Source organism: Musca domestica, unplaced genomic scaffold (genome assembly GCF_030504385.1).
Source record: "Musca domestica strain aabys unplaced genomic scaffold, Musca_domestica.polishedcontigs.V.1.1 27, whole genome shotgun sequence".
Lineage (NCBI taxonomy): Eukaryota > Metazoa > Arthropoda > Insecta > Diptera > Muscidae > Musca > Musca domestica.
The window spans coordinates 4,453,244-4,466,080 of record NW_026712286.1 but is presented as its reverse complement, the minus strand read 5'-3'; the positions used below and the strand labels follow the sequence as shown (position 1 = coordinate 4,466,080).

General features: G+C 32.0%; 1 protein-coding gene across 7 annotated transcripts in view; it reads right to left on the bottom strand.

The window, feature by feature from the left end:
• Nucleotides 1–12,837, bottom strand: part of LOC101901103 (B-cell receptor CD22) — a 533,140-nt gene that overhangs the window by 234,503 nt on the left and 285,800 nt on the right. For 4 of the 7 annotated variants that reach the window (XR_009342470.1, XR_009342471.1, XM_059123998.1 and 1 more), the window contains exon 1: nucleotides 10,398–10,746. The exons of 1 other annotated variant lie outside the window; for it this stretch is intronic. The gene's annotated coding sequence lies outside the window, so the exon portion shown is untranslated. Of the gene's footprint in view, nucleotides 1–10,397; nucleotides 10,800–12,837 lie in introns of those variants that run through there. 2 more of the 7 variants (XM_059123996.1, XM_059123995.1) reach the window with 2 other exon arrangements.

Sequence of the window (12,837 nt, the reverse complement as noted above, 5' to 3'; positions counted from 1 at the left end):
ACCACTGGCACTGCCAGAACAGGTAATATTAGCCAACAACAAAACAATAACAACTGTTCTAAACTATTTAGTTGGACAACCAAACATCAACTTCCACCCTTAAAAAACAAAATTTTGTGGAGGAAGGAGAAAAACTTTGGCGTAAGCAAATGTGCCAGACTAGGGCATAATGGCTGCCTGGCTGGCAGGTGTGGGGGTAAGGAAACCAGCAACCTGTTCTGGTAACTTGTGGTCAAACTCTGGGCATTATCTGCAGCAGCACTTAAATTCAGTTTTGAAAAATAAAATGTGCGGCTGCCAGCCACCATCTGTCATTATGACAAAGCGTTACGCTAGACTGCATTAACTTAAAAAAAAAATAACAACAACCAGAAGAAAAAAACACCCCTCTTTTTCAATTATTCTACCAAAACAAGGACCTGGCTAGGTGAAGGGAACAAGACAAATAAGTTCTCACAAAACGCGGAAGAAAGAAGTCGAAAAAAAAAAAAAAACAGTAACAGCCCATATAAACATATGTTAGTGAAATTTAAATAATGTTTGATATTTGTTTAGAATTTTAAATATGCTCTTCTTCTTCTTCGGCAATCCTTGGTGAGCATTTTTCGGCTGTAACCGCCAAAAAAATTGTGTGTGGCTAAGCCAATGTTATTTGTAGACGTACAAACACACACACTCACACACAAATACACGCAAAGAAAGCCAAAACAGAAAACAAATTCAAATTGCAAATTACACGCTTCGCTAATCAACAAATACAAGTACAGCTAATACACACACTTATACATACACAAAAATACATAACATTTAATGCCGGATGGAGGCATCATTTAACGCCCCCTCCCCTCTCACGCTTCGTCATGTTGCAGAGTTCTCGTTGTTTTTTTTTTTTCTTTCTTTGCAACTCCTACACACACTTTATTCCAGACGATTACATTCCCTCTTTTTTAAATACCTTATGATTCCTACTTTTCCGACTGGCAGTCAACCAGGAGCAACACTGGAGCTTAATTTCCCAGCTAAAACGACGACGGCATGTTAGGCATTCAAGATTAGTGTATGGCTGTGTCTCGGTGTGAGTGTGTTGTTGTTGTGTATGTGTTGACGTATATGGTAATGGAACGTAAATGGAAAATTGTTAAGATTTCTCGTTTTGGTGATTCCTTTGAAAATCATCTTCAACATCCTGACAACATTTTAAGTAAACAACAACAAAAAAAAAATGGAGAGGAGAAGAAAAAAAACTAAACGTAAACAAAAGTCATGCCCTGAGAAAACGTAAAACGTTCCACATAATGATAATGACAAATGGGCAAATTTACATGGATTTGCCAATGGAATTAAATAACATAAATGCCAGATAAAAATTGTGTAAGCAGCGGAATCAAGAACAACGTTCGTAGAATAATTGTTCAGAAGAAAATGATTTTTTTTTGAAGGAAAGAGAAATAACGAAAAATTGAGAAAATAATGAAAATTATGAATTAAAATTTTTTTGGTAGGAATGGAAAGAATTCTCAGTTAAGAATTTTTCCTGAGCAGGACCTACAGAGTGATAAGCTTGGTATAACAATAAAATATTATTTTGAAGGCAGAAAATTATCCCATTCAACATTTTTTAAAATGCATTAGAAAATAAATAATAAATAAATAATTTTTCATCGGTGGAATACAATATTTGTAAAAGACTATCTCATTTCTTTGGAAGACTATTGAACCTGATTAAGTGATTTTTTAGAGGCTACACTTGGAGGACTATAGAGGATAAAACTGTGAATTAAAAAAAAATTAGGAAGAGAATCGAATTTATAATAGAAATTTGTAATTTGTTTGTTTTATATATTTTTTATTGGAAAAAAATCGGCGCCCTTGGTAGATTTTATGTACTATTTATAGAAGACCAGAATCGCTCCTCAATCCGATAATTTTTTGGGGTTTTTAATGAGTATTCTTGTAGAACTATGGAAGCTAAGTTTATTGAGTTTTCGGACATATTTCTGAAAGAATATCAAACTCATAAGTTTTTTAACAGAGTTTTTAAGGGCTACGGAAGTTAAAGAAATTGTGTGGATTATTGAAACTTTTGTGGTGGATTTGAAAATGTTTATCAACGATTTGTAAAAAATATTTTTAAAGATCTATGAGAGCTATGCATGTGGATTTTAAGGGAACATTTTTTTAAAAGGCCTATGAGAGTAAAATTCTTGTGTTTTTAAAATTACAAATAAAAAAATAACTGTAAGCTCGGCCGGGCCGATCTTTGAATACCCTCCAACATTTGGAATGATTTTGGCAATTTTCAAAAAAAAAAAAAAAAAAAAAATAAATAAATAAATAAATAGATAAAATCTTTAAAAAATTCTGTTAAAATCTTAAAAATACCGAATGTAGCCGCTATATTAGGGTCTATACGACGACGTGGACCTGCATAGGCGACTTTTGTCATAAGTCATTACAATATTAAAATGCAAAATTTGAATAAAAAACTTCGGTAAATAATGTAGCTAAAATCATCAAAATACCGAATATCGGGAGGTACCGTTGTATGGGGGCTATACAAAGACGTGGACATGTACAGACAATTTTCTGCCATAGGTTTTAGTACCCATTTCGAACTTCAAATATCAAATTTGAAACAATTCCGGTGAATACTGTCGCTAAAATCATCAAAATACCGAATATCGGGAGAAACCTTTAAATGGGGGCTATACGAAGACCTGCACAGAAAATTTTTCCTCTTAGGCTGTAGTATTCATTACGAACTTTAGATACCAAATCTAAAACAATTGCGGTGAATAAAGTCGCTAAAATCATCAAAATACCGAACATCGGGAGGTACCGTTATATGGGGGCTGTACGAAGACGTGGACCTGCACAGACACTTTTCTGTCATAGGCTGTAGTACCCATTACGAACTTCAAATACCAAATTTGAGACCATTGAGGTGAATAATGTCGCTTAAATCACCAAAATAACGAAAAAAAGAGGTACCGTTATATCGGGGCTATACGAAGACGTAGACCTGCACAGACAATTTGCTGTCACAGGCTGTAGTATTCATTACGAACTTCAAGTACCGAATTTGAAATATTTGCGGTGAATAATGTCGCTTAAATCACCAAAATACCGAAAATAGGGAGGTACCATTGTATGGGGGCTATACCAAAACGTGGACCGACATGGCCCATTTTCAATGCTGAGAGTCCAGCAGACATAACACACATTTGAGTAAAATTTTATCAATCTACTTAAATTCGTTCGGAAGCTAGAGTGATTTCCACAGGCGGATAGACGAACGGACATCGTTAAATCGACATAAAATTTTATGCTGATTAACTATATTTATACTTTGTAGGGTCTAAAATGTATATTTCGAGGTTTTACAAATGGAATCTTCTTACTATGTTGGAGGGTATAAAAATTTCGAAATCGTAAAAAAGATTCTGAATTTTAAAAAAATTTGTTTAGATTCTTGAAAAAATAATGAATTAAAATTTAGTAAAAAATTTATTAATTTTATAATAAAAAAAATACTGAATTCTTAAAAAAATTAACAAAAAATTCTGGATTTTCAAAAAAAAATCTCGAATTTTTTTCAAAAAAATTTTTCTTAATTTTAACAATTTCAGTTTTTTTAAAACTGAATTATCCAAAAAGAAAAAAAAATAATTTCAATTTTTTTTTAAATTTTTTTAAATTACAAGTCTTATTTTTTTTGGAAATTTGTAGTCCTTCGAATCCTTTTACGTCTGTGTTATAATAATATTCCAATCCATTAACGTTTAAAATAAATATTTCCTCAATTAAAAAAAAAACTATGTCTAATATTTTCACTTGATTTCATTATCATTTCAAATATTCGAGCAATAATAAATTCATAATCGTCAATTAAGTTTTCAAATATTCTAATGGCACTGCCAAAATATATTTGTCTATGTCTGAAGTTTTAAAAAATTAATAGTGGAAGTAAAAAAAATTGATATAATTTTATTATCTCAGCACTTTATAATGAAAATTTAAATGTTTGTTTATATTAAAAAATATTTATATATATAATAAATACATATATGTCGGTTTTGTCCAAAGGCTATTAGATGAGACATATATCCATACATGTGTGTGTGTGTGTGCAGGTATAATTTATGCCATTTAAACCAGGTTGATTTGTATGAATTTTCATTAAAGTTTATTTGGCTGGCTGTCAGTTTTGATGCTCTCCATGTTTTTCTTTTTTTTTCTTAGTTTAGAACTGTCTGTATTTATGTATTCATTTAGTTTTGAAATTTTTTTCCCAATATTTTTATTTTAACTTTTCACAAAAATTTGTTATTTTTCACAATTTTTGTATTTTTTGTTTTCTACATTTATCTATGTATAGTTGTATATGAAAATCGTTTGAACATAATTGCATTGCCAATTCAGAAAAGAGAGAAATAAAAATTCAATATTTGATTTGATACACCACTGACAATTGAGCCGGATACGGAAAATCCATGGTATATTTATGATTGCAGAGATTTTGCCATTGTCTGGGTTTTTTGGTGGACCTGTCTGCTGTGTGTGTGTTGGTGTGTGAGTGAGTGCAATGAGCAAATTTATCGTGTATGTTTAGCGTTTTGTTATGTATAATAACACAGCGAACTCAAATGTATGGTGGGTGGACAGAGAGAGAGAGAGAGTGAGGAGAGGAACAATTGCCATCCAAAAATTCATGGAAATTGTTTTGAATAAATCGCCAAAATCAAAAGTAATTCTCACATTTGATGTATACATGGGTCGGCTGAATTTGGAATTGCAGATGCGGCAATATTTAAATTTTTCGTTGGTTTATGGAGATACAAAACATATGGAAAAAATAAATATGAAATGTACAGAGTGAGAGGAAAAAACTGCAACCAATTTCAGACTGCTGTCATGTCTAAGCCACTCCTCCGACAGCTGTTAAAATTATCCCAGTGACAACTCATTATATTCTTTGCAAGCGTACAAAAGCATTTTGATGAGAATTTTCCAGAAAAAAAGTTATTCGTGATGGAATCCAAGCGTGATAGTTTGATTTCTTTATATTTGGCTGGAAAACCGCAAGTGGCTATCGTTAGAGCGCTCCAGCATTTGAATGTGAATAAGTCTTTTGTGTCCCGTATCATCGCTAGTTGCCGCGATACTGGTAGCGTAGCCCGACGTCAAGGAAGTGAACGAAAAAAACAGCAACATCAGCAGAAATGGTTCGGACATATCGCAATATTCCATTCGGCAAATATTAAAAAATTGGGTTCGGGGTAAAGCCATTGAAATTCCAAAAAGGGCAAAAACTTACACCGCAACAGAAAGAAAATTGACTCAAAAAAGCTAAAGAGTTGCTTTGCTTGGCCGAAAGTGGTGAACTGCCGAATTTGGTTTTCTCCGATGAGAAAACATTCGCCGACCAGCAGATTGTAAACAAACAAAATGATCCGTTCGTGTATACTTGCAAAAGAGGTCAGCTGAAAATGTGCACCAGAACTCAAACGCCGGCCGGCCATGGTGATGGTGTGGGCTGCCATAACAGCCACTGGTCGCTCTCCGCTCGTATTAATCGACCGTGACATCAGAATAAATGCCGAATATTATTGCGAAAATATTCTGGAGGGTGTATTAAAGCTTTGGGTACGGAAACATTTTAGCCGAAATCGGTTGGCCACCAGAACTCAAAATGATCGTGTTTACTTGCCACAGAGGTCAGCTGAAAATGTGCACCTTCGGTTGACCATCAGAACTCAAACACCGGCCATGGTGTTGGTGTGGGCCGCCATAACAGCCGATGGTCGCTCTCCGCTCGTATGAATCGACCGTGGCACCAGAATATATGCCGAATATTATCGCGAAAATATTCTGGAGGATGTATTAAAGCCTTGGGCACGCAAACATTTTGGCCGCAGACCTTCGACATTCCAACAGGAATCAGCACCATCGCACTCAGCACGCGCCACCCAAGAATTGTTAGAAAATGAGGTTCCTCGCTTCATTTCCAGCGCATACTGGCCACCAAAATCTTTGGATTCCAATCCGTTGGACTATTGTGTCTGGAGTATTTTGGAAAGCAAGGTTGGCACTAAAAAATACCAAAGTGTCGATCACTTCAAGCAAGCGCTTCGCCGGGAATTTGCCAAAATATCGCAGAGCAACATTCGGGCAGCGTGTGACGGTTTCATTGGCCGTTTGAAGGCTATAATTCGTGCCAAAGGTGACCAATTCGAAAAAATTCAAACTTATTCTAAAATTTGATGCTATTTCCGACATTTTTCGCTTTCATTAAAAAAAAAAAAAATGAAAAAAAAATGTAAAAATTATGGCGTTTGACTTTGTTGCAGTCTTTTTTTATCTCACCCTGTATTTTGCCTTTGAAAATGGAGAAGAGGGTTTAAATCAGTCTATATGTTCTGAATCTTTTCACACTATTCAATGATTTAAATCGTCTCCTCAACTAAAATATGTGAAAGGAATATTATTTAAAATATGGCCAGTAAAAACACACACACACTGGCTACATGAAACTCACATATGTGCAGCAGACGTCAATAACAATAATTGTTCAACGAAAAATACAGAATTTTTTTTGGAAAAACCAAAAAAAAAAAATATCGAAGAAAAAAACATTTTAAAATTGTGGTGATAATTTTTTCCATTTCGTTAGCAATGATTATTATTTTTGTGCAGAGAACGAACAATTAAAAAAGCGGTTTGCTTTAGTTTTGGCCAAAAACAAAACAATTTAATGGCTGCGAAATATGACCACATCCGAATGGCATTTAAAATTTAAAAATTTCGACAAAATGGTAAAATTCAAAAATTAGAATTTTTTAGTTTCAAAATAATAATAATAATAAATAAATAAATAAATACAATAAAAAAATGTGTTTTTAAAAATTCACATTTCATTAAATATTTAAAAATATTATGCCAGAAATTTTCCTCTCGACGACACATATTTTTCTTTATTTTTTTTTATAGGCCAAACCACCTAGAGGCCTAATGTTCCAATTTTTTGGTTTCTTAATTTTTTTTTTCAACCATATATTTTTTTTTAAATCACAAAATTGTGTTGCCATTCCGTTGTCTATTTTTAAATAGATTTTGTAATATTTGTTTTTTTTTCTCTATTTTTTTTGTAGTCAACGCGCTTTGTGTCGATTGATTTTTTCTGCTTTTGACAAAATATATACAGTCACAATCATTAGCATCATCATCATGATTATCTTCCTTGACGCTGAAAATGTTTTTTTTTTTTTTGTAAAATTTTGTATTTTACATTTTTTAAACATTTAGTCATATTTGACTTTTTTGGTTGTATATCTATGTGTATCAAGAAGCATTTCATATGTGTATATCTAGAGATATTTTGATTATATTAGCATTTTCGCTGATTTCTTTTTGAGTCGAACACTCACACACGCACATGGATTTTATTTGTTAATATCTATATTTGAGATTTTCAAAATAAAATTTTTTGTTTGCATCACTGTTTTGTTGATATTTCAAAGGAAAATGTGGAAATTATTCTAATTGATTTTAAATAAAACAAATAATTTTTGGAAAACTATTTTTTTAAATGTCTTATTTAAATAAATTAAAATAAATAAAATTTAAAAATATTTTTTTTCATATTTGAGATTTTGCAAATAAATTTTTGTTTGCATCACTATTTTGTTATTTTGTTATTAATTTTAAATAAAAAAATCATTTTTGAAAAAATATTTTTTTTTTTGAAAAAGGTTTTGTTTGAAGAAATTATAAAATTAAAATAAATAAAATTTAAAAATAATTTTTGGTTAATGAATTAAAAATTTAGCAATTCTATATATAATAAGAATGCAGGGAAACTTAAAATATTTTTTTTAATTTCAAGAAATATTCCAGAAAAGAATTTTATGAAATCTCATGACAATAGGTGAATAGACTTTTATGCAGCAGTCCTTGGAAAATATAGCCATTCTTTTACAATTAACAAATTTCTTTTAATTTTATTTTATGAATTCAGCAATACTGATATACAAGCCTGACAATATTGTAACTATTTATTTAAAAAAGAATGTGTAAAAATAACCTTCAAAAGCCTAGGAATGTAACACCATTCTAATTTTTAAAATCCAATAAATTCGAATATTTTGTTGCTCCACAATAGTTAGACTTAATCACATTATTGTTGTTTTTTTTTATTAAAAAAAAACAACAATATTTTTATTTATTTTAAAATAACTCCTGGGGAGAACATCTCACACAAAATGCAAGGGAGTTGATAAGGATTGGTGTCTCTTGCCGAAACCTAGGTTTTCCCTGTATTACTCTATGATATTAATTATGGAGATCCTTTGTAGAATGTTTTTAGTTATGGATTTTGAAAATTCACGAAATGATCATAGAAAAAACTATAGAAATTCTCAGTACCACTTCGGAAAAAATTCTTAAACAAATTTTCTAAAAAATCGACGATTATAGCTCTAAAGAATTGAGAAAATTCAGAATTTGAGATACAAAACTCCTTTGAAAAATTTCGTCTTCAAATGTAATCGGCCCTTGAGAACCTCCGCTTCAAATTTGGATCTGGCAAAAATTCAAAAACAAAAAAGGAAAAAAATAAGGAAAAGTACCAAAAATCATTGTTGTCGACCGTGGCATCAGAATAAATGCCGAATATTATCGAGAAAATATTCTGGAGGCTGTATTAAAGCCTTGGGCACGCAAATATTTTGGCCCCAGACCTTTGACATTCCAACAGGACTCAGCACCATCGCTCTCAGCACGCACCACCCAAGAATGGTTACAAAATGAGTTATTTCACTTCATTTCCAGCGCAAAATGGACACCAAAATATCCGGATACCAATCCCTTGGACTATTGTTTCTGGAGTATTTTAGAAAGCAAAGTTGGCACTAAAAAATATCAAAGTGTCGATTACCTCATGAAAGCGCTTCGCCGGGAATGGACCAAAATCCCGCAGGGTAATATTCAAAGATTTCCTTAAATTTTTGCAACTTTTTTGCCAACCTTCAAACCATAGAGCGTGTTTGGACTTATGGGGGTATTAACTAATCGCTGTCCTCTTGGTGAACATGGAAGTTATGGTATATTTTCCATACAATAGCTACATGAGAAATACCCCATTAAACACACACATTGTGTTAGTTGTAGGTCCCATATTAAGCCAGAAACTTGTCAAATTTAGGATATATATTGAGTTTATAGTCCACATCTACAAAAACCTATAGACCAGAAGTCAAAACTCCTATAAAGCACAAACGTTTGTGGTAGAACCAATTTTCACTTCATTAGGGATCTATGCTGCACCATTTTTTAAGCAAAATCGCTCAATCTTTCTAATTTGAGAGCAGTTTCCACTTCCAGACTAAAAGCCCAAAAAGGTTCCTAGTCGGCCAGAAATAAGCTTTTTCAAGCCTCGTGAATCAAGTTTTAGAGGAATCAAGTTGTATTTTCTTGAGTATCCCAAAATAGGGGATTCTTTGTATATACCCCCAAAACGGCATTTCTCTATTTCTAGCCCTTGAGACCAAGGTTCGCCAATAATGCAAATATTCAGCGATGTATCCAAACTCCTACAAAACCTAACGTTCGTGTGAGATGCTATTTTCTCTGGGGTCGTTCTTTCTAATTTTTTAACCAGTGGAAGTTTTAGAGAAATCATGTTTTTATTTTTAGTATTCGCAAAATTGAAGGTTTCAGTATCCATTTTTACTAAAAATACAATTTTTATAGTTTTTGCTATTTCGCCTTTGGGACCTTACACTCCGAGGTTCTAAAACAGCTGATGCTTTATGACTTTATTTTGCTTAAAAAGCCCTAAAATAGGAATTTCCGTAAATTTTCTCCTAAGACCGTTGAATATTTTTAGTTAATTGGCCTTAGGTAACAAACACCACAAGGTTTTCAAAGCCTAGAAGTTATTTTAATTATATTTTCAAAAAAATCCCAGTTAGGACCTTTTTCATATTTAAGAAATTCGGAATATGGAAAAAACCATTCTTTGAATTTCAAATTCGTTGAGTTTCCTCATAAATTAAAACAAATATTTCCAATTGACAATAGGATCGACGAATGATTATTTCTTTTTAAATATGTTTTGTTTCGCTTTTCAGTTTGAGAAACATTTTAAATATTTCCATATACATTTTGTGTTGGATTTCCATTTTGATTTTTTCCATATCATTTTAGTGTTGGGTTTTTCATTTTGAATATTTTCCATATATATTTTGCACTAATTAAATTAATCACAATATTTATGACACTTAGTTGTTGTTTCTTGTTTTTCTTTCAAAATTTCATAGTATTTTTTTTTTAAATATATATTTTTTAATTAAATGTATATTTATTTTTTTACATTTTCGTTTTCATCTTGCTCTTACTTTTGCACATTGAGAATTTTATACGAATTTAATAATTTTCTTTTTTTTCTTTAAGTTGTCAACAATATTTTTTCAAAATTTTTATTTTAATATTTTTCTTCTTTGGAATTGTTGTTGTTTTTCACATATATTCCTTTTATTTAAAAATTTGTGATTGGTGTTTCATTTTCTTGCTTTTTCGTAAAATTAGATTTTCACGTTACGTTTGAATATATTTTTCTGGTTGACGTTAATATTTTTGCCGCTTTCGGGTGCGAAACTTACAGATTCGTTAACGGAAAAAGACGTACACGCGTCGTGGAACGACAACACGGCACAACGTTTGAAATGAAACTGAAATTTGTTGTACGGCTGGTGATGTTGCTTGGCTAGCTGGCTGGTTGGCTGGCAGACAGTCATAAGCCAGGAGACGACATTTGGCCAAAATACTCACACGAAACCACACACAGGCACTCGCACGCAGGCACACACACACTCACTCTCATTGGCAAAGACACCACCAACAGGCAGGCAGGCTAGCCATCAAGCAAACAGGCAACAACAAATGTCAGTCAACATAAATATGGCCAAAAGGCATAGAATGACAAAACACAGAAACATGTTGAGACACAATTTGCAACATTTGTGGTCCTAAAGAATAACTTAGAAAATATCAAAATCTGCTATCAATAATAAAAAAACTCAGGATAATTGTATCAAAGATGAATGACAAAATATATTCCTTGGCAAAACAAGCCTAATTGAAGAACTTCTTTCGATATCCTTTGTACACCTTGACATTATAGCAACTTGTGAACGTATGGCTGGCAACATGTTGCCAGACTCTCGCTCTCTTTTGAGTTTTTGTTGGGGACGACAACAATCATGTGTTGCTTTTATTTCTTTTAGCCGGTCTCTTTTTTCCGGTGGAGACTTTTTAGACATTCAATTGAAGGGGTTTCTTTTGGTCAACACAAGTAAATTACGGCAACATTTTCCTTTCGTTGCCTATGAGCGTCTGTATGTGGTCGGCAGCGCCCCCACATAGCAAGCACCATAGTATGTGTTTTGAAAATGAGATATTAATATTATTGTTATTGTCTTATGTGTTTTTAGTTTTTTTTCTGTTTTTGCATTTATTTGTCTCTATAGTTTGCCTGATATTCTAAATTTCTGTACAAAAATGTGTGTTAGTTTTGAAATTATGTTATTTTTGGGAATCCGGAGATGACGTAAAGTCTATGACACAATTTTTTCGATTTCGGTTTTCTTCAAGAAGGAAAAAGTTTTTTCTAAAGAAAAAACATTGGAATAGATGAAATTTGAAATTGAAAATACGTTTCTAAGGTCTTTGGGTGACATTTGTTAATTTTTAAATGGAAAATTAATTTATGAATCGGGAAATTATATAATAATAATAATAATAATAATAATAATAATAATAATAATAATAATAATAATAATAATAATAATAATAATATCAATAATAAATTTATATTTTCACAGGCATTGTGTATTATTGAAAATGTATTGAATCCAAAATATTTAAATAAAAAAAAAAAAATAATATTGCTCTAGGTATTCGGGCTCATGTGGAGCCAAATATCATGGCATAAAATCTTGAAATATGAATTATCAATGTGCGGTCCCAAAAAACAAGCATATAAAACAGTCGGACATTTTCATTGATGGTAATATATTAAAAGCTAAATTTCGAAATTTTTGGAAAACTATAACAAATATTTTTCTGATGAGAAAATCCCAAATAGACCCACAATTTTGACGACGAAGCTTTGCTTTTTTTGCATAGGAAATATTTTAGTCCCACCACGTTTGGTATAGAATTTGTATATATTGGGCCGTTTTTATCGTTAGTAGCCATATTGGGGTACCTAATGATTTTCGAACTCTAATTTGCATTATCCTTGGATGAAGGATTTTCTCAAAATCCTTTTATACTTTGATATAAGTTCAATGTTCAATGTAGGGCCAGTTTTCGAAATAGCTTCATATAAAAATTGATCCCCAATCATTGGAGTTTCCAAGCTATTAGGGATTTTAAAGTTCACCAAAATCCTAGCCGCGGTCTAGTAACGAAACTAGAGACTAAACTAGTAACGGAAATGTTTAAAAATATCACCCTTTACATAGCTGAGATTTTATGAAATTTTAGAAATCTCAATTTATTCATAAAATATTTTTGACAAATGTAGGAAAATGGACTATTTTTAAAAAGTCCACGAATTGTGGCTCAAAAAAATTCTGGATTTTTGACCTAAACATCCTTGAAAAATGTTTTTAAAAACAATCATGCTTCTTGGCCGGAAAGTCCTTTTAAAAGTCTACGAATTTTGGCCACCTAATCATTGAAAAATATTTGTAAAAAATCTTACCACCAGGTCAAGGACATGCTGCCGAGTCAAAAATTCTTTATAGACGAATTGGTGGGCCAGATAGTCTC